Below are 21,193 nucleotides of genomic sequence, written 5' to 3' on the forward strand. Positions count from 1 at the left end.
GGGGACTCACACTGGAACAGTTTGTGAAGACCTGTAGCCTGTGGGAAGGACACATGTTGGAGAAGTTTGGGAAGGACTGCATCCCATGGGTGCAACCTCACACTGGAACAGGGGAAGGGGGAATCCGTGTGTTTATAGCAGAAAGGCTGTCCCCCTAAATGACAGAGTAGCACAAGAAGATACGGCTATGAATATCCTAAAAGGAAAAAACCTCAACTCAGGTGAAATATCTTGTTGGTAGTAATTTAGAGCTGCTGTGTTTCAGGAATAATCTTTCCACTCCAGAAACCCCTCTATCCAATGCTGCTAGCCAACACCAGCCAGCTGGAGAAAATGAGGAGAATGGAGGGGGCCAAGAAAATCACCAAGTCAAATGGGGCAAGTGAGAACCTCCAAGTCCAGGCTTCCTTCCAGCAACTGTGGGGCATACATCCACACAAATTGCTAGCATCCAGGGGCGCACAGGTGCCACAGGGGGGTACAGCACCCTGAAACATCTGGTCCACCAGGAAGCATGGCAGTGCCTCTGCCAAATCCACCACAATCAGTTGAACTACGTCAGATTATACCAGCTCATTAAAGTGGCCTCTCAGATTTATAATTAAGGCTTTGCCTTTATGTAAGCTGAACTGGCATCCCTGGACTATACATGCATTTGATTTGAAACAGAAACAACCCCTAATGCTCCTAGTCTGCCTTGGCATGGCTGGGGAGCAGTTTAATTTTCAGTCCCACTGTAATTTAACACTATGGTGGCAAATTTCAGTTTCAATCATTTTTAGCCCTCTTCTCTCTGATTTTTTTGCATCCCTGCATCATCTTTAGAGAAAAATTGTCTGTAAAATCAACCCTGCCTCTTTTTATTATTTAAACCTGGATCAGCTCATTGACGCATTGAATGGTACAGGGTCACAAGCAGTCAGATCAGCTCTGCTGGAGAAGAAAGGCAGAGGCAGGGACAGAAGCCTTAACACCAGGATTGTCACTGAGAAGCAGGCAAGAGGAGTCACACACACCGTCAGAGTCTTGTAGAAACAACAAGTTACGTTTCCACGGGGGAAACTGGTATTCTAATATCTATGGCAGGGCAATGTACGACATACTTTCATCAGGGCATGTCCACTTGAATTTGTGCTGAGCTCAAGAGGACCAGGTGAGTTTGCATAATTAATAACCTGACCTTGCAACCCAAACGCAAATGCAGTTCCCAGTGAAGTCAACAGGAGATTGCTGTGTGTGAAGAAAGTAAGGTTCATATACGAGTTACATATATGGCAGTGAGGAATCTAGTCATAAAAATGTTTATATGGTGGTGATACTTCTTTCCTTTTCTTTTTTAATGCAAACTTCTAGGGAATTTGGGGTGGCAGTGAAGTACATAAAGGCTGTGACCATTCCTGTGGCAACACAGTTGGTGCAAAAAACCCCACACAAATAAGGCTTTGCAGAGCATTTGCAGGAGAGGTCTTGCTGCCACAAGCCAAACTGAAGACTTCAAAGAGGGTGATTGCTAAGGAGAAAAGTAGTGAGGCAATGGCAAGACCCCCTTCCAGAGGCCGTGGCAAACAACTCAAGCCATGTGGAGATGCATGAGCCCTACCTCACATATGCTAATGCTCTGGCTGCCATCCAGGGAAGCCATCACACACCGCTGAGCCTCCCCTGCCCTCCCTCTTGCCTGGAAAGTTGTGTCGTGCCGCTGCGTGTCCTGTTAGACAGATGCCCCTTGCTGCTCCAGCCCAGGGGAGCCCCACGCGGCATGGGGACGTGTAGATGAGCACAATATGCTGCTGCCTGTTGCTTGGCTGAGGCAGCCCTTTGAGTTGTGGTTGGTTTGGTTTTTTTCTGGATAAAAGGGGCTGCATGAACATAAGTCCTGATTGCTACCCCAGGGTTGCATGCAAGCCCTCTGAGCAGGGCTGTTCTGTCATGGTGGGCAGTTCTCCATCTGATGTGACCTGAAGTAATTAAAAGCAGCCCAGCAGGCTGGTGCCTCCCTCCCCCCATCTCTCCTCTCGCTCAGCTTGCTGGCATTTACCCAAAACAACAGTGACTGACAGCTTCGGGAGGGCTGTCGCTGCTTTCCCTGCCATGATACAGTCATTGATCCGGCAGCATCTGCCAGCTCATCAGTGCTTATTCTAATTCCCTGCCTCCAGCTTTGGGGGTGGTTTTTCCTCTGTTTTCCCCTCTGGGTGATAACTGCTGTGGAGGGGAACTCCCTTTTCACCAGCCTGATGAGATCTGCCTGTAACCACTGTGTCAGTGCTCAGCTTTGGGAATGCTCATCACCACACACTGACCTTAATCAAGGATGTTCAGCCCACTGTTGGAGCAGAGGGATGATAGCAGAGTGGAGGGGCAGTCATTTAGCTCAGCTCCCAACAATCCTGTGTCCATCACTTCACAAATGCCTTGGTGTTAGTTCATGGTACAGCATAAAATAGAGAAGCTTGTCATGGGTTTCTCCTCTTTCTCCCCATCTCTCCCCACTTACAAGGCATGGGGAAGAACCACATCAACCAAGATAGAGTTACTCTAGAACTGCAGTAATTGCACCAATAGTCTATTATCAAGAGCCTGGACGTGGTCATTTTGCAAAGCATAAATTAACTGCAGAGCAAGAAGCATCTTCTGTAACTTCAGAGATAGGAAGTGGGTCTGCCCCGGGTCAGCCCAGGTTTGTAAGTGAGTGTGAGCAACTCCCCATTAATTTCCCCAGAAGCAAAGCAGTCTTCACCATCAGAGCTGAAAGAATAACCACTACTATCGATACTCTGCCTTTCATGAGGTAGGTTCATTATAAATGAAGCCTTAGATCTGCAAGTTACATGAGCAGTACGAAAAATGTGGTATGAATTGGCCTGGAGGCCAATTCCCAAAGAGGGAATCACTATAGCTTCTGTGGACCAATAGCACCTGAGGGTTGCAGGACCCAGAAACAACACCAGTTGGGATGTCAGTCTGTTTTTGGCAATGTCCAAGAGTACCTTTTTTCCTCTCTTCCCTGTTAATGTATGATATAACTATTACTGCCCACAAATTATGAATATTTCACCATGGTTTTAAATTCAGCACAGGGCCATACTGACCAGAAATCTCATATCACTTTCAGTTTTTCCTTTTTTTTCTTCCTATTTCTTTTTTCTGTTGGCTTTTATTTTCAGATGGAGGTGTGCATAGGCAAAGCAAAGCGATACCTCTTTCACATCACGTAGGTACATGGGTGATTGCTCCACCAGGCAGCTCACTGGCTGCTTGCACACCCTGCAACCTTCAGACTGATCCTTTTCTACACTGCAGCGTGCCAGCCTGCCCAAACTGGACTTACATGCTGCCACACACCAACTACCTGTAATCAGATCCATGAGCTCCTCTACTTAGGGAGTAGGGAGAATGACTTTTACCTCCTTACTTAAACACCTAGAAAACTCTTTTGGTCTTCCTTTGTTCAGCCTCCACTCATCTATATGGTCAGTCTATCACCTTCACCTGAAAACATCTGACCTTTCTGACCACAGGCATTCAAATATCATCAACCAGATACTCAGTCATCCCAAGAGCACTTTAAACATACTGGGATTTGGGAGGAATATTGCAACACCAGTTTGCTACCTCTAGGAAGTTCCTTTTTTCCAGTTAGAATGAGAATTGGGATTTCTCCTGCTGTATTCTCTGCTGCTTTCGACCCTCCCTCCAGCCTCAGGGTGCAGCACAGATCTGGCTGCTGGGCTTCAGCCTCATTGGGGGTTTTCCCCAAGCACCACATGGAATGGCACCAGATGTGCTTGGGGGCAGCATGTGGCTGCACTTCTGTTACCCTGCACAACAGCTCACATTGAAAGGAAACATCAGCCATGCCTAGAGCACAGGAAGTTCCACCTCAACTTCAGGAAAAACTTCCTTACTGTACAGGTTATGGACCACTGGAAAAGGCTGCCCAGAAAAGTTGTGAAATCTCCTTCTCTGAAGATTTTCAAGACCTTTCAATATGCATTTCCATGTGATGTGCCCTAGATTTTGTGCTGTTCTTGCTCTTGCAGGGGGTTGGACTCGATGATCTTCAGAGGTCCCTTCCAACCCCTAACATTCTGTGATTCTGTGAGTCTGTGAATTTTATCTTGGGCTGGAGAACACCCCATGAAAACAAAAACTCATGTTTCACCCGGATGCAATGCCTGCATCTGCTGCAGCAAGCATGGTGGATGCAGCCCAAGGAGGCTGACATGACCCAAGAGGCATCCCACCCAGCTTTCACCCAGCAGAACTGAACTGCTTCTCACCACCTGGAATTCAGGAGTGGGTTGAGCACAGATGAGTTGGAAAGGCAGACTGCTCTTCAAGCAGAACATGGAGGCCTTGGGCAGCAGGCAGGACGACTCCTGACCAGCACCACCCTGTGATGAGCTTTGTGATGAAAATGTGAATTCTGAAGTAAATATATTGAGATCTACTTATAGGAAACACAGGAGACAAATTTATTTTCCTGCCCATTCTTGCTGCAGGATAATGAGACATGGAAGAGCCTTTCCTCTGCTTGTGGCTTGGGGGTTTTTTTACCCAAATGTCAGGATGGTCCAACTCACTGCCATCCCAGTAATGGTTTTGGAGGTCTAAGAAGCACTGTGCTGTCAGGTTCTTCAGTCTTCAGTCAAAGCATTGACCAAATTTTGTTGGGTCTTTATGAAAACTTTCTCCTGACAGTGAGCTTTGGGTGACCTACATGCAGACAGCCAACAAAAGAGATGGAGGGTCCTGCCCTTAGCCCAGTGCCTGTGTTGCCTCCCTTCTGCTAGCACTTGTGGCAGCGAGGTCACCTGGACTGAGGCGCTAATCCACCTGGACATGACTCCTACCAAAACAGTAGTGATAGCTTTTCAACTAGGTCAGTCCCCTCCTCGGGCAGACTGCAGAGCCACTGCTTCCAACTGGCTGTGGAAGTGGGCACAGCCCATTTCTCAGCTATTGAAGGGAAGAACAGCACACCATCAGAAGCAACCTGGATGTCACTCTCACGAATGAAAACGCCACATGCTGGGAAACAAAGTTAGAATGAGCAGTTTGACAGCAAGGTTTCTTCCTCATCCAGAAGGAAAACTGGTAGAGAGGTGTGGAGACAGGGAGAATGTTAGACACACACAACTTGGAAGAAGGGGAAGCAAAGAACTTTTAAAGAATTCTAGAAGTCTGTTTACCTAATTTTCTTTTTCAGTTACCTTTCTTTTGCAATCTAACCAAACATGCTTGTTAGGATTACTTGTGTAAGTCCCTTATTCAGGGGGCCACCAGTGCCCAAAGATGGCATCAGTTTCATCTGGGGAAAAAAAATAATCTTCAATTTATTTTCTATCACTGGGGCAGAGGTTGCATTTTTAACGAAATTACCAAAGAATATTTGGAGGCATCCCCAGCCTGGTGACATTACAAAGCAGACACTTTGTTCAGAGCCACAGGAAGAACTCTGCTGACTCACAAAAAATGACACACTAGTGAGGAATAACAAATGCAGGTTAGATGCTCAGCTGAGAAAAATGGGCATTGCTTGTCAGTCCTTGGCAGAGCTCAGGTGGTTTATACCTGCAAAGGACCAGTGTTTCTCACTCTACCTGAGGATATCTATAGAGGATTCCTTATTTGCTGGGGTGGCATAAAGCTGTTATTGACATGAATTTGGGATGCCTGCTCCACTCATGATTAATGAGGCCACAAGTGAGTTATATTAGTCACCCCGGCATGACTGACATTTGGATTTTTACTGTGCCATACGACTGCCTCTTGTTTATGCCAAAGGATTTACAGACACAAACCTTAACTCTGAGACTTTATTAACATGTACTTTCTTAATACTTCAACCTATACTGCTAATTTGCCTCAGCAGAGACCTAGGAGGGAAAATAAATACAAATAGTGCATTTAAAAATGTCTAAGCAACTCACTAAAACAGCAGTTCTGTCAGTCAGTGTCATGATTTTAAAATCTTGTTTTTCCAATCTGCCACGGTTGGAAACACTTCCTCTATTTTTCTGGAAAGGAGGATTTCTCAGCTATCCAGTAGCAGAAAGCCTTCCTTTCAACCACTCATAATTGTATATATTGATATTTGTTTCTTACAACTGTCACCATTTGGAGGATTGAATATCATGCATACAGCAAAACCAGCTGGCAGACTAATTGATTGATTGGATGGTTGATTTTTGAGTGGAAGCAGGATTTTGTATTTGAAAAGGAAATTTCTGATGTTCATCCATGTGGAGAAGCTTAAAGAAAACTGGCTGAGGTATGAAATCTCAGAGATATATTTTCATTTACAAATGGATACATTTTTTTCTAATTGGAGTTGAAATTTCCAGATACATAGTCCCAGGGGAATTCGCAACCAAGAAGTTGTTCTTGAGGAAAACTCTTCTTAAGCAACTATGGCCCAGGACTGAGGTGATCAAAGGTGAAAGTTAGATTAAGTACAGTTTAGCACCTGCTTTGGCAGTTTACCGTACGGGTACACGATCAACTCATAGGGTATAAATATGTTCATGCATGTGTATTAAATCTGGGAAGAAATTCACTTCAATATTTCAGAGCTTGGTTCTACAGGAAAATTACAACAAGGCTGGTGAAAGGACTAGAGGGAAAGTCTTACAGGGACAGGCTGAGGGAGCTGAGGTTGGAAATGAGGAAGTACTTCCTCACAGAGACGGTGATTAGACATTGGAATGGACTTCCTAGGGAAGTGGTGGAGGCACCGTCCCTGGATGTGTTCAAGGAAAGGCTGGATGTGCCACTTAATGCCATGGTCTAGCCGATGTGGTGGTGTTAGGTCATAAGCTGGACTGGATGATCTTAAAGGTCTTTTCCAGCCTCGGTGATTCTGTGATTAGATTGTTACAAACAGAAGTGTGTGACTCTAAACTCACATATCTACTCAGGAACTGTCCCCTGTGGATATCCTTACTTTGGATTTGGCTGTATACTGCGGTGCAAGCAGCTGGTAAGATTTTCTGCTGCAGTCCACTCCTGACTCTCTACCTCAGCTGTAAAAGAAAGCTTAAGTGATCTAAACCGCAGGCACAAAACATCTATTTATTTACACTGGCTGCCTCATTTCCACCACTAAGTGGAGGCAGTTAAGGCTGAATTGAAAAAGCGACCACCGGTATCTGTGGAGGTAGCTCAACACGTGTGTGTTGCACCCACAGCCATAAACTCATTTGCACTCCGGAGGTGAATGTGCCCAGGTGAGTGGGTCCAAGAACAGTCTTGACATTTTCATTATTTTTAATAAGGGGAGAGGCTGAAGAGAGAGGTTGAAAAGCCTGAGGTGGTAGAAATCGTGTAAAACCTGCTTCCAACTGTGTGTAAAATGGTCTGCGACTCCAGTGTCATAACTCTGACTCATTGACACTGAGTTGGCAGCCTATGCACTCTTGTATGCCAGCTTCTCATGGGGCAAAGGACAGATTTCCTTGAATTGCAAAGCCTGTTCCAGTGATCAGATATTATTGAAGAGGTGACGGGGCTGGGACTGGTAGGGCTGGTTTGTTTTCAGAGGTATTCGAGGTATTATATTCAGTTCCAAGTTAGTGACATCTGCTTGGACTCAGACCCTCATGAGGCTCTCACTCCTGTTTATTATTTACAGCATATTTCTTTTCCAGGGGCAAATGTCTAAAGATTTTGTAGTTTGTGGGGTTTTTTGTAGAGAAACAGCTCTAGCATATAGAATCATCTCAGTGAAATGAAGGATGGAAATAGAGGAGAGAAGGACTAGAAGAATAGCAGCTCAGAAAATATCAAACTTAGCTAATAATAAAACAAAGTGTCCAGAAGATTTATTTTCTTTCTTCACTGGTGCCTTTTGCCAACAGTTAAAAATGAAAAGAGGAGATGGACCAGAATCTGTGATATTAACAGTTCCTCTCTGCTCCTCTACTAAACTTCAGGGACGTTCAGCTCCAAACTTTGTATCTTTCTTCTGCTTGATACCAAATTAAAAATCTTAGTATTTACCAATTACTACATTCCTCAGAAAATTCATCTGCTGCTGTGTTGTTTCTGTGGATGTTGGGCTCATCAGCTTTTGTACTATTTTGATGCCCATGCATGTTTTCAGCCAGCTTGAAGGCCTAACTGAGCGATCATAAGGCCCCTTTCTTCAGAAAATCATCTGTAGCTTGATACCTGCACCCTACAAGGTTCACTGCAAGGCTTGAGTTCCAAAGCAGTAACTTCAGCTGAGAAGAAGGGCCATGCCACAGTGGAGTTTAGCTAAGGAACCTATCCTTTGTTAACATACAAGTACATCATGAATTTTTGAATTAAATGCTAAATCTGTATACTTCCCACCTACCCTCATTACCAGGAGAGGACTAAAGTATCTAGACACCAAGAAACTCATGTGGGCTGTCCAAGTTTGTTTATTTTGTGCGTCAGGGAATGGTCAGCCTGCTGTCCTGGCCTCTGGCACCCCTGTGCTGCTCCGCTCAGCCCCTTCCACAGCTCACTTCTCTCTCAATTTTGTCAGCATAATTGCACATGAAAGGGCTCCCTAACCCAACTGCTGAAGTGATGAGAGCTACAAAAATAAAAGTAGCACTGGAAGTGTTGGGGCTGACCCAGATTGCTGTGACAGAATTGGGTTAGGGAGCACCTCCAACCTGCAGTTATGCTGGCAGATATGAAGTGGGGATAATGTTTAGCAGGGTGGAAAAGGACAGCTGGGGCACGAGGGTGCTCTGAAACTGGGTTCATCTGAGGCCACAAGAGCACATTAACCCCTGCTTTAAACAGCACCTGCTGTTAAGAAAGCATCTTGTTCTTAGCTGTGTGAACTCTTCCCTATGGAACTAACTAGCATTCAGGAGAGGTTTCAGTGACAACAGCAGGGAAACTAAAAGAAGCAATGAAGAGAAAGAGACAGGGTGAGAAGCTGGTAAGAGGTGAAGGTTGTCCTTGCTTGAGGGTCTGGTGAAAAGACTCTTCTGAATTACATACAAGTAAGAGAAAAACCCTCTACTGTCACCAAAACTTTAGAAGGGGATGGCTTGTTTGCTTGTTTTCAAATGAACAGAAGCTCCAGGCTAGAGGTGAACTCTTCCATCTCAGCAAACACCTCTGAACTGAAGTCCACTCCTGACTCAGGGTTAGCATTTCCCCCTCTCCTAGAACTTGCTGCAGCAGCCACTTGAGTCAGTGAATGTCAGACCCTTCCACATCTCTGCAGCCTGACTTTGGTCACATGTTAGATAAGATTATTACAAAGACAGGAACAATTATTACGAAGTAAATAAGGTTCCAGTTTCTTGGAAGCCCTCTTCTGTGGCTGGTTGTTAATCAAATGGTACCAGAAGCAAACATTTTTTCACAGAAATGGAGAAAAGGACAAAGACTCTGCACTTCTTATTTGGGATAGGGCTGGGTGAAAAACAGGAAAACTGGGAGTAGAAAGCAACCAGCCATCAACCAAGGTGAAACTGCATGTTTTTGTAGTGAGAGGGCATATGTGTGTTCCATCCCTGAAGGTCAAGTTAAGGAGAGGAAGATAGGGAAGAACAGGCAGGCTAGCTCTGTTTTTCAAGACTACCTGGAGCTTTTCTGGCAGGGTGCCTCTGGTGAGAGAGGTGTCCTGCTCAGAGAGCCCCATTCAAGGGAAGTCACCACAGGCAGGTGATGTGGTCAAGGCAAAGTCTTCCTCAGCACTGGAATAGAATTAAGACATGATATTAAGTGGAAGCTATTTCCATTTGGTAAACAAGTTATATTAGCTTAATAAAACCCTGCAATTACACTACATATTCTGGACATGACCTACTGATGACACCTCTGCTGTTCCTCACAAATAATGTGTATGTATAGTGATACAAAGCACTCCTTGAATAGCCACTTGAGACCAGTTCGAAGGTATTTGTTTTGTAGTAAGCTCTGGAAAGCCTGGGCTCTGGGTCATATCATAACTGGGCCACCACCCTGCAACTGATTAAACACACCTCTTATTCTTAGCAGCACTCCCTCAGGTCTTGACTTTACAATACGATTAAGGTAATGAGAGCAAGGTGATTAGAGATATTAATAGACATCACATCTATCTGGAAGATGAGAAGCTGAGTGTAAACCTGAACGCCTCCCTTAAGTAAGTTTTGTCTGTGAGCTTGGTGGAATGACTGAAGTGCAAGGGAGAGTCATTCTCATTTCCAGTAATATTTTATTGATTTATTTCACATAATGAAGTTCAATAATTCATCCTCCAAATAGATGAAACTTCCGCTCCATATAAATAGTATTAATCTCAAGTAAATTACTGATGAGTCTTAATTAAGCAATAAGACAGAACAGCCCATATAGTCAGGCTGATTAATGGCACACCTTGGACATGCACCGAGACATAGGGAGGCACAGAGCAAAGTAAAGTGCTTCCCGTGGCATGAAATTAAGCACCAGAATGGTAACTCCAAACCCATCCTCAGGGTATTGGCATAGTCGAGGGCTTGACTGTTGCTCCAGCCATAACCAAGCAACTTCCAACTGTTTGTTTAAAAGAACATATGGCAAAAAATTAGTCCCTCAGATTCTTCCAAAGCCATGTGATCGCATCAGAGTGATCTCTCTGACACATCCAAATAAAACACACACCACTAAGTGCAGCAGAAGCACAGGAGAAGGCATATAAGGCAATAAACTCACAAAGTAGAGATATGCCTTTGCAAATCCCTGGAATACATTGTGTTCGTCAGTGTAAACCAAAAACAATTCTGCACATTTCAGAGGGCATCATTCCAATTTTGTTTATGGCACTGTAAATTAGGAGAGACTCCATGGAGGTCAACAGAACTAAAAGAGTGTGAAATTGATGTGAGGGAGAGAAGAGGGGGGAAAAAAAGCTTCATATGATTCTCTCCTTGCACACTAGCGTCAGAGTCTGCTTCCTGGTTTATCAAAGCATGATACAGCCCTTTCTGTTTCCTGCTAGAGAAGTAGACTATTAGCATACAGCTGCACCTTTTAGGAGAGCAAACCAGAAAGAAATGGAATCTTGGTGGTGTTTTTCTGGGGTTTGTTTTTTTTTTTTTTTTTTTTTTTTCTTTTTCTCAACGGGCAATAAAAAGCACACAGAAGGGGGAGACACAACAAAGCAGGTTCTCAGCTACAGTAATTCAGCACAGCTTCATTGTAGTCAGTAGAGTTACACTGATTTACACTAGATGGTTAATTTACATCAGTCCCCTCCAATCCTCTCTTTCAACCAGAAAGGTTGAAAGCAAGCACTGAAGAGAAAACAACATATAAGGCCAAAGAAATTCAAGTGGCAGAGAACCTTGTGGAATAAGAATGTGTTGGTTTTCAACAATGCAAAGACTATGTGCCAGAGAGGGAAAAGAGAGAGGACATTCCCAAGAGACAGGGAAAAGTTTCCAGAGGAAAAGGAATTGCAGCTGGACAGTCCTGAACTGTTTGCACTGCCTCTGAGCCTCTTCTAAGAAAGGGGAACAGTATGTTTAAGAAGTAAGTAAATGAGGGACTCCCACTTTACATGCTGAGATTACGGGTTCATAATCATGAGAGGCCACTGTTCAGAGGTTGCCATTCCCTCCTTGCTCAGGGTCATCCTAGTCTCCTGCATTCTGGGGCTCTGCATGCTCCCACTCCCACGTTTCTCACTCTGGCTCATCAGGATCCCTCTCTCCCACTACCACAGGACCTGCCTGGCATCTCCTTCTCTTTGTTTTGTTGTTGTTTGGGTTTTTTTCTCCTTTCCTCCGATGTTCCTTCCCCATTGACTTTGTGGGCTCTGATTTCATGAAGGTGAAAGGCAGGTGAAGAAAAGAGCCATTGGTCACTGATTATTAGCATTAAGAACTTTAGCCCCAAGGATAACTGTCACTGCGTGTTGAAGTACTGACTGTGGCTATCACATCACTTTCTAGCTTAATAGTGCTCTTCCTGCATGTTCTGTTTGCCCTTCCAATCCAACTGGTAAAGTCCAGAGTAGGCTGGAAGCTTTAACAATAATAATCAGATCTTTTACAGGTCTGTTATGAATACAGCCTTCATTGAGAACAACTTATTTGAATCAATTAATATGGTACATTTTAACCTGGGGCAGCTGAGGAAAACCAGACTAGTTGCTCTATCGTGGCCTGCTTATGACAGCAAAAAGCTCTGTCTGAGGTGAGGAGGGCAGGCAGAAGCCAGCAATCTCTTCAGCCACCTCCACTGAATCCAATAGACAGTGTGAGTCAGCTGGTCTTAAACACGTCACAATGCCCTGCTAATTTTTCTCCAAATTTTGGCGCTTCAGTTGTGTTTTTTTTTAATCCAAACACCAGAACAGCAGTTTGCACATTTAAACTGTTTTTCATTTTTATTTTGCTATTCACTCTGCACTTCAACAACCTTCCATGCACAGATGCACAGATGCACACACACAGACACTATCTGAGCTACTGGCAGTCCAGCTATATCCATCCTAGCAAAGCCCTCTAGGGCAGATGTAAGTAATACCAGCCAAAAGTGCTTTGGGTAGTGCACCTTTTAGTCTGGTTCATTGATGTAAATTAACTCTGCCAGGGGAAAAAAAAAAAAAAAGTTAAAAAAAAAAGTTTGTTTTTATGCTTGATGTTGCTTTAACAGCAGCTGCCATAAAAATCTAGCTGGAAATGTCACAGCAGAATCACACCCGGACTGACAATGAAATACCAGCCAACATTTCTAGCATAAATCTTGCATAAAGAAAGTACCAAGGTTTATTTTCTAGGGCAAAGGGAAGCAGGCAGACCCAGCAAGCAAGAATTTAAAAGAGAAGAAGAAAGGCACCTTAGGAGAAAACAATTTGATTATTAAATAGTTATTCATTCATGTACATTAGCAGATAGTGCTGCATCCCATTAGCAGTCACTCTTACAACAGTAAGAACTTTTCTGTCTGTTTAAGGACTCTGGATGAAGCTGCCAACTGTTGAATGGAAAAAGCTCCAATGAAAATATTTAGTTTTGGCGGAGACAAGGCCACCTACTAGGCTTCCTACTTCCCTTTTTTTCTCCTTGTTCTCCCTCTCCCAACCCCCTTGCAGCCAGTAATTTACTAGCAGCAGCTGCGATTGTCTGAGATATGCAGAGAAGCATAAGACCATCCTGTTCCTCATGCCAATGCTGTTAGTTCAGGAATATTATGGGATTATTTTTTAAGATGTTCCTCCTGTTGTATGCAAGGCTGGAATTGAAAAAAAAAGGAACTTAAGAGGATTTTCATGCAGTGTGTTTGTTATTCATTTTGTTGTTGCCACAGCATGTGGGATTTGTGTGCATTTAAGATATCAACTTAACTATGTTCCCTTCACTTCATTACTTGTGTTTGCCAGCTGATGGGATGCCAAGGTGAAGTAACTGAATCAAAGAAGATTTAAAGTAAATACCATTTAGAATACTGGGCAAACAATGTAATACTAGCGAGGTGGCTAGAGAAGGGGGAGAGGAGGGGTGGAAAAGGGGTATCGTGTGTGGTTTTAATAGAGGGTGCCTCTCCAAAAGACTAATGAGAGGAGAAACCAGCTGTCCTGACAAAAATCGTCTCAAATGTTGCCAGAGATGTCTGTTGTCATCAGGGCCTTCTTTCAAAGGACTGCTGCACTCAGGTTTTATTTGGCAATGTCTTTTGCTGTGTTCTGAAAGGCGTTCCAGTCATTAGTTATCCTTAGGATGATAACTACAAACAAACTGCTGCCTTGTGCCATAAATTGTTTTTGTCCCATTTGCACTATTTCTTTACCAGATAGCCTGTAACAGTGTACGCCCAACAGATTTTGATTTTCATTTTCTCACTTCTCAGATGTTTTCCTATACAGGTACCAACAAGGCGAAGACCAAAAGCTAGGTCCTTGGGTTATCATTGTCTACATACACTGTGCCCTACCTTCACTTTTTGGAGAGCCCTACTGAGTTAGCCCATGTGTTACTCACATGGTAGAGTTCCGCCCAAGGGGCAAGCATGTGGCATGACCTTCACTGTTTTCTAGTCAGGAAGGTAAAATCTGCTACCACACACCCACCTAAAATTTCACTTGTCAGGGAGACTAACAATGGTCAGTAGTGAATGTTTTAGAGAAAAGAATGAAACATCCTGTTATTGAAAATAATGAAATAACTTGGATCTTGAACAACTGGCTTCTATCAGGAATTCTTACTACCTGCACATAAGGCATTTCAAGGTTAGGGTCACTTATTTTTAATATTTTAAACAAAAAAAAAAACCACAGTATTTTGTCTAGGGAACACACTAGTGTGAAGAATTCATAAAAATTATCTCTCTGTATCTCTGTCTCCTCCATCCAGACTTTGGAAACCAGAATATTTATTAACAGAAGCAAATTGGAAAAGATATGGCCCAGTGAAGAGGAAAAGTCATTTTTACTCCTTGCGAAAATCTTTTTCTAACAGCTTCAAAACTCATGGACCTGCCAAGACAGCCTTCATTTGAAAGGAAAGGAATGGGGGCTTCTAGTATCAGATAAATGTAACATAAAGCATTAAGAGTTGATGGCTGAGTTACCACGGAAAGGCCTGATTTCAAAACAGCTCACTTGGCATCCTCCAAGCCTTGCTATCTTCTGTGTTGTTGCCCCTAATAGTGGATTCAGCCTCAAAATGACGTCAGGAAACTGAAAGCTCTTGCTCCCATTTTAGAGGTGGTGGGGATAACACAGCAGGGAGGAGATGGCTGCAGATCTCCTAAGCTGGTGTCTTGACCACAAGCAATACCCCCACCCCCAAGACCCCTTTGAGTGGCACTTGTCACTTGAGAGTCCCAGCTGTCACCGTGCCAGCATGACGCTGGCTGTGCCCACACAGCACACTGCAACTCTGCCCATAGCACGTGCCAGTGTACCTGCCTTTCTGCTGGCAAGAGTAACATTGGCAGGGAAAACAGGGGCAGCAGGGGCTTGGACATATATTAAGGGATCAAACCACATAACCAGGATCCCTGAAGTGTTTGTATGTTGGTTGCTAGCAAATGTTAGAGCCCCAGCAGTAACAGAGGCACAGCTGCTGTCGCCCACACTACTTAGAGTAATGTAGGACATGACACGATCGCACCTTTGCTCTTCTCTGAGGTATCTGGTCATCACTCTTGAGTCACAGCCCAGGGGCAGTGGACAAGATGTTAGGAGACCTGAATGCATATGGCTTGAGACAGGTCGTTCCACTCCTGTGCCTCCATTTCTCAAGCTTGTACAGCCCTAATAATTATTCCTACATTATCACTGAATCTTTTTGTTCTCCTGTTTACAGTACAGTTTACAAGGATGCAGTGTACTGCTCTCATGTAGTTTAACTCTTTTAACCTCTATTGTTTACAAAACCCCACTTAAAAGGCTGAAAATAAAATTTCTCTATTGATCTCTTTTCTTTTTCCATTTGGCAAATATTGATTTTTTTTTTCTTGTGTTTTTAATGGAGCTTGAAATTAACATGAATATGTTTGTTCGGATCCCTCTTTGAATTAGTGCAGTTTTAGTAACAAAGTTAGGTGGCTGTTACCCTGGAAACAGAGCTCTGTTTTAGCAAACACTTCAAAAAACATTAGGCCTACACAAACAGAAGTAGTAAAACCAAATTCCTCGATAAGAGATTGGTGGATGTTGGTAGAAGCCAGTACCTTCAGCCCAGAACACACTGCCTGCCTGATGACAATCATATAAAAAGTGCATTAACTTGGGGGCTTTGGTTGTTTCACCATGTTCAGGTTTTTGCAAGCGCTTCTTTTTTCCCTTTTCGTTAAGTAGTGCCATGTTGTCAGTCAGCATTAAGGACTCGCTGCTTTTCACTATCCCTTCATTGCCAAGCTAATCTGAACTCCTTGGCTTAGCTGTGTGATCCTGTAAAGGTGCAGGCATCCTGTGTGTACCTCTGATTCCACAGCAGTATCATATCCAAGGTACTGGGCACAATTGTCACAGCAAGATGGCCACAGGGAGCTGATGAGTAGTTGCAGGGATATACTGTGCTGCTACAAATACATAGGTTTGAACACTAACCTACATGCTCAGAAGTGCATTAGGCTTTATCTTTTTCAGGAGCACAGGAGAGAGCCTCAAGACAAAAATACTGAAATGTGTGTGACAGTTTAGAGAGCAGTGGTACAAAGCCAGAGGTAGAATATATCCCACAGCTGGAATTGGAAAGCTGTTGTCCTTATACAACAACTTCACTGGACAGAACAAGAGGTAGAACAGACTGAGACAGCTGTGATAAGCCAGATGACCTGAAAATTGCTATTTCTACTGGTTAGCTAAGGTTCATTTCTCTCAATTTCTTTAGTTCCCAGTAGCATCCAACTGGTGCACCAGAGTAGGTCAAACTCCCTTTCTGGAGACCTGAGTAGGGTCATCTGGAGACAAACAGTCAGACCCTAGGGGTTACTTGAGGTTCATCCCAGATGACCCCACCCCAGATTCCAGAAAGGGAGTTTAACCTGAAGTAACCCCCAGGGTCTGACTGGCTGACCCCAGGAGACCCCACCCTGGTCTCCAGCAAGGGAGCTGGACCTCAAGTGACCCCAAGGGTGTGACTGCTTGACCCCAGGTGACCCCACCAGGGTCACCAGCAAGGGGGTTTGACGTCAATTGACCCCCAGGGCCAGGCTGGTTGACCCCAGGTGATGCCTCCGGGGTCACGGGCAAGGGAGTTTGACCACAAATGACCCCCAGGGCTGGGCTGGTTGACCCCAGGTGATCCCACTCCTCCTCTTTCTGCCCTCTGAAAGAGGAAGCATTTAACAAAGACCAAAAAACAGCAGAATTGTTTCAATACCTCCTTGAGAGGTATGATTCATGTATGGCCAACTTTCTTTGACCATGAGGCCAAAGGTGTCCCAGTCATGCCTGCTGAGATTCCAATTAAAAATAAATGAAAATAAAATGCAAATATGTAAGGGGTGAGTGTCAGGGGGACGGAGTTAGGCTTTTCTCAGTGATGATCAGTGATAGGACAAGGGGTAATGGGTGTAAATTGGAGCATAGGAGGTTCAAGGTGAATATCCAAAAAAATTTTTCTACTGTGAGAGTGACAGAGCCCTGGGACAGGCTGCCCAGGGAGGTTGTGGAGTCTCCTTCACTGGAGACATTCAAAACCCACCTGGATGCGTTCCTGTATGATGTACTCTAGGTGACCCTGCTCTGGCAGGGGGGTTGGACTAGATGATCTTTCAAGGTCCCTTCCAACCCCTAAGATTCTATGATTCTATGCTGAAGGAGAGATGTCATGCTCTTCTGCTGAGTTCTGTTCTTTATATGCTTGTTTCTGGCTTCTAGTATCACCTTCAAAAAACAAAGACTTGTAGCTTTGCAAAATACCAACTGGCTGGTGGCTTATTTAGCTTCATGTTATCTTTTGTGGACAGGCAGCAGAACAATGAAAAACGAAGGATAATGCTCAGTGTAACCTCAGCATTCACACGTAGAGCATAACAGATGAGTAGCCATGGCATTTGAAGAGCAGTTCATGAAGCAAAGTGGAAATTATGTGTGTGCGGGATATAATTACAGCAGTAATGTAATAACATTCCATGTTAGATTATTAGGGGTCTATTCTGCCCTTGACATGTCTACATAACTCCCATTAATGTTAATTGAGGTTATGCACGTGAATCAGCAGCTGAGCAAATCACTAAATTAATTACATGTAAAGTACCTGTTTCATTTGTTTCAATCCACTGATATGTTTGGCCAGTGCAAATGCTTATAGTCCAGGACCAAACTACCAGAAGAAGAGATGTGGAAAAGGCTGCGCAGAATAAAAAAACCCATTAAACAAAATTAAGTTTTGACAAATACGAAAGGGATAATGGGAATATTAATTCCTGGACAGGGCTTCCTGTACATTCTTCGGAAACCCTGGGGCTCTGTTGGAATAAGCCAGGAGAGACTCTTGCTCTTCTCTAGCACCTCCTGCAGAGGAGGTTAACTGGAGCTTTTGTAAACAAAGGTGTTAAATACTGGCTCTGTAGGCAAAGGCGGCACCTATTGTGAGAGCGGCCAGAAGAGCAACTACAGGCTTGGATAAGGCACACAGCTACTATTTTTTTTTTTCTGCCTGGCAATCACAACCCCCACTTTCTGTTCAGGAACGCTTTGATCAAGCAGATGTGATGACAAGGATCAGTGTGATGACAAAGTCTTTGCATATGGTGGGAGAAGTTTGGGCTTGAAATTCAAAGCGTGCGTTTCACTAAAGGGTCTCATTCTGCAAACGCTTATCCCAGAGTTTGAAGGGTGGAGAATGTCATACAAGAAACTGCATCAACCTTCTCTCACTCTTCCTTTGTTTTCATCTTTGCTTAAGCACCAGGAGCTCTTGAGCTTTCACTACTCCTGAGCTGCTAAAATGGAGTGCAAAGAACAGAAAGTGCTTCCTGGAGAAAGGAGGGGGGCAGTAAATACCCTCCATCGTCTGTACCTCTAATATTGCCTCCTTCTGATGCTATAATTAGAGCAGAGCCAGGTTGTCAGTCTTCTCCACAGCAGGAACCCCCTGGAATCCCCTTCTCAGCTGGGCAGGATCTGGAAGGGATTCCCCCACCCATTTAGCAATCTGAGAAGGCCCGGATGGTCATAAAACCCTGGCACCTGTTTGTGATCCCCCACTGGGAAGGAGACAACTGCCCCACATTCAGACTTCTTGAAATAGAGTGATACCCATGACGGCAATACCCATCAGAGCCCCCCTCACTACAGATGAGAAAGGATGCCTGAGCTTTTAAACCTTTATCTTGAATGGAGTAAACAGCCTCTCTGGTTTCATCTGGACCTTTCTGAACGAGCAGCTTCTGGAGCAGCTTTAGTTACACAGTGAGCTCCGCTGCCCCCACAGATTGTTTGTGGGCCAGCTCCCCATGTGTGCCTCGTGGCACTGGGCATGTTAGACATGCTTAGCCACGTAAAGAGGCCTGGCTTCAAAGACTTATGCTTACAGGCTCAGTGCCTGCCTGACAAGCAAAGGGGAACTTAAGCTTCCCCTCAAGACAGTGTGGACACAGCTGCCGAAGTAAAGTGAAACTAACCCTGGTCAGCTGCACTGCAGATGGAGTTGCCAATTTAATTATCAGTGGCATTACTTTCTGTAATTCTTGATAGATATTTATACTCGTTTATTTGTAATAATTTTCACTTATGAGTCCCTTGTCATCACGGGGGGTATAAAGAGGGACGGCTGGAGGCATAAGCAAGGTGAGCAGTCCCCGGGGCTGGCAGAGAAAGGAGAGAAGGTAAAATTGCATCTTTACATGAGATCTTACCACAGTGACCACGGCATCATCCCTGGTTTGCATGTATTCAGTGGCAACGGCATTGCTATTCCCATAGGTCCTATCCTTTTGGAGGAATAACGAGCAGAGATGGCTCTGCTGCCTTGGCGCTCTCTCCCTCCCGCACAGATGAAGACAGACAGCCTACACAGAAATTATGCTTCCCAGTGTCAGGGAAAGGAAGGCAGGATAGAATAAACATGCCTAGAGACAGATCACATTTCTTCCTCTCCTCTCCATGCTCTGTCCTGTGTCTCAATGTTGTCTAGGTGGAACCCCAGCAGCAGGACCACAGCAGCCAACTGTGGGGCTGGAGAACCTTTGCTCAGTGCCTCAAAATTCTCAAGAGAGATAGTGCTTAAAGAAATTGCACTGCTGCTGCAAAGGAACCTCAGTGCAGGTGAGATGGTCTCCTTTACCTTCCTTGCACCCTGCACTGCATACATTACAGAGAAGTTGGAAGATGTTATGGAGAAAGGACTAGCCTCTGCCTCAGAAAGCTAAAAAGCTACCACTTAAAAAAGGATGAGGCTACTGAGAATAGATATTCAGATGCCAAATAAGAATTCCTATGCTTAACTTCAGACATTCATGTTTAATAATATAGACATCTGTAACTGCCTGAGAAAGAAAACAACTTGTTCATTCCTTGATTTTATTCAGTTACATTTACAGAGATCTCTGAAAAGGATTCAAGGTTATGGAACTGGTAGTTTTAAAAGGAAAGGTGAACTTTGGGGACATAGGATTGGCTTTCCACTTATGTCTAACATAAGCATTTGGCTCAAAATCTCAGTGGCTGCCCACTTCTATTTAAAAATACAGTTACAAACCAAAGAGAAAACAGCATAAGAAAATGCTCACTAGCAGGTTTCATTATAATTTTTAAAGGACAGCTATCTTACTGTCCTCATTTCAGAAAGGAGGGGACTGGCACTTAGAGGAGAAGCAGTGAGTAGTCAGGCAGCCGCCAAACGGCAGATCCATTTAAATGATACTGTATTACCATATCATATAATGCAAGTTTCATTACCTAATGTGTGTATAGATAGTAGTCCTAGAACAGGTCAGATTAAGAGATAGCAGAAAACCTAACTCACCTCCAGAATCACTTTTATGTCTCCAGCCCATAGTCCTTAAGTGGCTTTCTAAGACATCATCTGTATACACAGACTCAGTATTAAGTAGAAAAGGTCTAATGATTAATAATCACTTTATCAAACATCCAATAGCTGGAGATTTTACTCTGTAATTCCACAAACATTGATTACTTGACCTGAACTCTTCTGCACTTTATGACAATAGAAATCACACCTTACTGGGGCCTCTCCTTTATCATTACAGTTTGCACTTCAGCCTAAATACTCCAACTCAAATTTTGGTTTTGCTTTATAAAGACTTGAGCATATCCGTGCAGGGAAGCCACAAATATTGTGAACAGATGGCAGGTCAGGTGCCGCAAACAGAGCCAGACAAATCAAAGGGAGCTTGAAAGATTTAGACAGTGATAACTAGTTTCGGTGGTGGCACACAGAACTGGGCTGTGCCTTCCTCACACCACTGGAGGGCTGGTCGTGGAGCCCGACACATGGCTAAACTTCCACCTCTACGTGTAACAATTGAAAGACACAGCCCATCACCAGTACCCTGTGTGCTTTCCTCACAGAATTTGAAGACTGGCTCGCTAAGCCCTACATTTGGTCGGTTTGGGGTGTTTTTTGGGTGCTTCACAGGCAGTGCCCCCATGACCGACACCTCGGGCCTCACTCAGCACCGCCCATCGATCAGGCTGCTAACCCTGGCTCACACCTCCCAGTGCCCAGAGCAGCACGCAAGCCCCGCTGTGCCTCCTCCCTGTCCCCATCCCCGGGGCCAGCCACCCGGGATGCCCCAAGGGCCTTGTCCC

The sequence above is a fragment of the Chaetura pelagica genome, unplaced genomic scaffold (assembly GCF_000747805.2).
Source record: "Chaetura pelagica isolate M959 unplaced genomic scaffold, ChaPel_1.0 scaffold642, whole genome shotgun sequence".
NCBI lineage: Eukaryota > Metazoa > Chordata > Aves > Apodiformes > Apodidae > Chaetura > Chaetura pelagica.